Genomic DNA, 5760 nt, shown 5'->3' on the forward strand with positions numbered 1-5760 from the left:
GCGGACAATATCGTGTTACGGCGGAATGGGTCCTGGGATGTGACAAATGGTATCAGAGCCACTCTGTCGTGTGGTGCGAGTGTGCCGACGAGGGCGTCGGACTCCCAAGGGGGTGGATTGTAATATCCCACATCGGCCAAACGGAGAGGGGTTATGTGCTGTATATGTACATGCCCACCTCCAATCTAACACGAGGTCTTTTGGTGGCACAGCGGTTTCGGAGGGGATGGGTACTCCGAGGTTAAGCATGTTGATGCGAGAGCAATCCCAGGATGGGTGACCTACTGGGAAGTTGCTCCTGAGCTGCCGGAAACAAAACCATGAGGGCCGGTGGGCCAAAAGCGGACAATATCGGGTTACGTCGGAATGGGTCTTGGGATGTGACAATATTAGCAATCAAACTCCAATTTTCTCAAACCATAATCAACACAGCAGCAACCCAAACAACTCTATAAGCAAGAAGATTACCTTCAGAAGACAACAAAGCCTCTCTTGCCGGCGGTAGCTCTCTTGCCGGATTCCGGGTTCGTGGTTCCTCCCACAGAGCAGCGGCAACACCTCAAGTCTTCACAACCGATCGTCTTGGCCTGTTGCTGCTTAGCAGGTTGTTAGGAAGGAGACAAGAGGTACCATGAAGCTTCATCAGCTCCAGCAAAACCCGAAACACTTGCCGGAAACCATTAAACGCTGGCCGTCGGAGCTAGGAGCTCGAAACTCAGTAAAGAGAAGAAAGGGGTTTCCAAATTAGGGTCTGATTCGCACATTCAAGGACGTAGAAAGGAAGAGGAAAGTGAGAAGAACAAGAATATACCCTTCAAAGTCGTCGTCCCTGTCGGAGCTCGCCGAAAATCGGCAACAACAGTGAAGCACCCAAGCTTTCGATCTCCATCGATCTTGGTTGCACGCGTGATCTACGAGCTGGGCTAGAAAGGAAAGGAGGAGAGGAAGAGAACGACGGTGATCTTTTTTCCTGGGGTGGCCGGACGGCGGCGCTCCGGCGTAGAGAGAGAGAGAGAGAGAGAGAGAGAGAGAGAGAGAGAGAGAGAGTCGGTTAGGCTCGGTCAAACCTGACTTGGGTTCTTTGACTGGGTCTGACCAGTCTTCCTCTGTTTAACATCTTCCTCTAATTAACTACAGAAATGGACAGCAGATGATCAATGATTAAAGATCAACGACCCATATTCTTTGATAAATCGTAGAAAATAGCCCGAAGCTTCCAAAAATAATCCGAGGACATCAGAGAACTCGTGTCGACGTGCACTACGACCTAGAAGCCTTAAAAGAAGAATTAAACAGTTTGAGAAAAACTCGACAATAAACTCGAGTGTTAAATTACTAAATTACTGAGCACCGTTCAATTCCTCAGTAACTCGTGGAATACCTAGTAAATAGGTAAAATTGGGTCCGGGATGTTACAATCTCCCCTCCTTATAAAAATTTCGTCCTTGAAATTTCAAACTGAAAGAGCCAAGGCCAACAATCATTGATCGACAACATACTACCCTTTGTTTCGCTAAGAAACTTAATGGCTCGACTATGCCCATCTAAATGCAGCGTCGACATAAATAAAACACTGGACTCTGCTTCTCTAATCTCTCGCTCGACGCGAGTAGAACCTTTTTCAGAGACTACTCTGAATCTTCATTGATTTACGAACTCCCGCTAACAAGAAGCATTTCTCCCCTATGACTACAAATCTATAACATACCACGAACATTCTTTGAAAATAGATCCACGGTGCCTAGGCCAAAAATATAAATACCAAAAGAAAAGCTCACGCTTTTCCATGCAATGCAAAATAGCTAACACACTCGAAGAGCAGAATTCGATTTCAGTGCTAGCCAAAAATCTTCTCACAACACGTAACAAACTCGACAATACAATGCATCCGAGTTTGACATCAAAGCGCACTTGCTAAGAAGCTAAAATTCATGCATTCATACATGTTCATAGCTACCTGAAATCCTGCTAATTGAACAGATTCCTACACCGCCAAAATCTGCAGTAACCACCCTTCTAATAACGTGGTACTTGTAGAGTCAAAGCTCACACTGCCTAAGCAATTAGTTCAAACAAGAGTTTAACCCCAATTACCTGAATCAAATCATGTAGTGGTCAATAACTGCATCACTTAGGTCTCTTCTGATTTTGCTATCTCCACTATTCTCTTTACTACAAACCAGAAGATGATGTGAAGCATGACTATCATGTGGAAATTGGATATCCCTCCTTGTTCGTCATAAACAAAACTGACTAAAATGCCCACGAAAATTGGCATAGTCAATTCATGATGCTAGCCTTGACGTTGAAATCCACATAAATAGAACACTTCCCTTAGGCATAAGCAAAGTATACCTCTTTCACCGCGACAATAACTCCAATTGCTAAAAATTATACATCCCACTTTGGCCATCAAATAAGAAAAATTCTAATTGCCAAAACCTCTGAACCTGACAAACATAATTCTTCCTACCTCCATTAACAATTAATCTGACAGCAAAACACGATAAGAAAATCAGATATGCTTAAATCTCCTACACCTCCCAGGCGCCACAGCTTCCCACCAAAAAAGATCCTCTTCTAAACCGAGCTAGTGGCACCACGCGAACTATCGAATGAAAAGATTAATTTCCATACAAGGCCCACTACTTCACTTTGTGGTTCACCAACTAACGAAAACTATATATGCAAGAAAAACCAAGACTCATGGCTAAAATCAACTCACGCTCCAAAAGAAGTAATTTAAAGCATATGAAGGATAAGTCCCCCAACTTCGAGCTTAAAAGCTTTATTACTAACCCGTTTTGAAGACGAACTAGAAACCAAAATTTAATAGAGTGGTTTCAACTACTCACCCTGACATCAACGGATGAACACACATCCAGATAGCGATGACCTTCCAAATCAAACCTGGATTAGCAAGTGGGCCCACCTCAATACGATCTCGAGAAAAGATGTCGCTCAACTTACCAATACCTCTACTATCCACAACATTGAAACTCTTAATAGACATTGACTCCAAAAGCTTCTTAAGTCAACAAGGAAAACCCTCTCCCCCTAAGGCGACATCAAAAATCATACTTACAACGTTACACCTACCTTTTGATTAACATATCAATGTGAATCTTAGACTACCACATAGAACTTACGACTCCATGATCAATCGCTTAATCAAACTTCGATTCACTTAGGATCATCACTGGATTATCAATGATCCATGTCTATGACACAACATCCTATTCATCATTTACTTTGAAAATTCGACCACTAACAAGAAACTCTAACCTTCAAATCGTAGAGTTTGAATTCGCACTCCATAATTTCAAGCTCTGAGGATGCTACTCAAAAACCACAGTAGGAATAATTTATATATTCCCAAACACACCACAACCAAAACTCTGCTCCACCTCACTGAATTAGAAATAAGGTGGGTGAACAGATCCTCCCATTGATATGTCGTAGTTAGTCACCAATTGTTAACGAAGTGATGACACAAACAATTCGATCACAAATTCAAGACTTGTTTCAACTATTCGGAACGACACTGCTTAAAGATACTATGGACACCCATGCCCTTTTGATCCATGATTCAATGGGCTTTATTCCACAGCTGCCACTTCCACCAACTCCATGCAACTGAATTAGAATAAACAAGACAATGCGAGTTAAGTTCACCATCGGTTTTCGTAAAGCCGAAGTGACCACAACCATCTCGCTCTCACTCCACCATGACGTTTCAATTCCCTTACATTCACCATCTACCCTAAAACACCCAACAAATCTGGAAACCAAACTTCAACACCTAGAAATCTGAAAGAATCCATAATGGCTCCACGATTGAAATACTACAACCGACAGTCGTCACTCAATGATTCCAAGCTTACTTGAAAATTCAAAACATTCAATGACACCAATCAATTTCTAAAATTCTTTGACTGCGACACAACAATAAGCTTTTCACGAACGCTATGCTCAATTGACTCTTGTAAGGCCAACAATCCAAGGAAAATAATCTTGGACTCTTATACCTAACGCCTCAGCCAGCTTCAGCTAAACCACAAAATAGACGAAAGTCACCCAAAACTCTTACTATTCATCGACTGCTATTAACCTCCTTCTCCAAAATGCTCTTATTGAACTCTTTAATATGATGATTCCAAGGATAAGAACATATCCTTGATTGGAGCTGTATGGCCAGAACATGCGCTACCATAACAAGCATTAACCAAAATAATCCCAACTGACTTTCTCTGCGGACAAGGCAGTTGGAAATTTGGTCATCAATCAAGACTTCTCTAAATTGATAGCCTTTTTATTAGCCACAAATCCCCCGTGACTAATTAGCCCAAACTTAGAGTCCTCAACAACTCGTATAGGTACCTCTTTGAATTACTCTGGGTACCTCACCACATCACTTCATCCATCCTTTACATCTATAGAAATACATCACTACTTCGGACTTTCGTTCCAACTCTTTGTTCCCAAAAGTCACGAAACTCGATACCAAGATCTTCCATCAGACTACTACAACTCTATACTTGATCACCATAAATAAATAAATAAATAAATAAATTCCAAAGCATGAATCAAACATTTCGCCTACTACATATTTATGCAAGTTGTCCAACCTAGCATCTTAATCATTACCCAATCAATCATTGAATACACGAAAGGAGTGCTATCAAGCTTTTAAGTTCCCCACTCGCAATTCAACTCCAACATCAATATCATAGATATTAAATTAAAGATCTTTGGAATAGGTGCAATCTATACACCTTTTCAATACTCAAAGGATGATCACTCAAGAGATCGGCGTACGGAGGCATAGTCTTAGAGATGTAGCGACATTTATGGCACAATACTGTCCATAAATAAAATAAGAACAACTACATCACAAACCTAATCAACACATAGTGTCTAAAGCATATAATGTTAATAGACCCGCCGCGGTCGGATCATCACTCTATATACATTAAGTATGACCAAGAATATGAAGTAGTACTAAAAAGAGAAAGGAATCGAATAACCTAATGCTTTGATACCAACTGTCAGGACCCACCCTGAATTTCACCTTGAAACCCGAAGTAAATCCTGCGGGGACCACCTTGAAGGAAAGTTTACCGAAAATTCAGCATAACCTCCTTTGAAAATGGACAATCCTTCCTAATAATACCTGTAAACACTTCTGAAAATCTAAATCCAACCTTCAACTCCTGGAGCATTCGTGCTCCCCAAATCACAACACCTCCCAACTTATTCACTAATCTAAATATAATCCCAAATCAAACAATTCATTGGTTTAGAGCAACTCTAAAAGGAATAAAAGAGACAGAAAAATAAATAAGCGAAAGCTATAATACGAACTATGCCTCGACTCCAAGTACGCCCGACCTCAACTAAGCTAACCTGCAAACTGGGCATTTTTAAAACGAAGGGCCTAGGGGAAAACATTTGAAACCGTTAGAGTGAGTGGACAAAACTGAATTCAATAAAAATATTTATGCATTCCCATTTATTTTCCATAGAAATTATGCTGCATGCAACAAGCTCAAAATCTCTCAACTCATAAACTGACAATAACACGACTAGCTCTTGCTAGTCTCCAAAGCTTTATAAAATAGAGTCTCTCAGGCTAAAATATATGTATGTATTTACACACGTCCATACTCTCTATATAAATTCATGGGTTTATATAGGGCTACTACGCTCGCGTCCAACGCTCACGTCACGCCTTAATGCGGTGCTACACTACGCCATTAA

Source organism: Fragaria vesca, linkage group LG7, assembly GCF_000184155.1.
Source record: "Fragaria vesca subsp. vesca linkage group LG7, FraVesHawaii_1.0, whole genome shotgun sequence".
Lineage (NCBI taxonomy): Eukaryota > Viridiplantae > Streptophyta > Magnoliopsida > Rosales > Rosaceae > Fragaria > Fragaria vesca.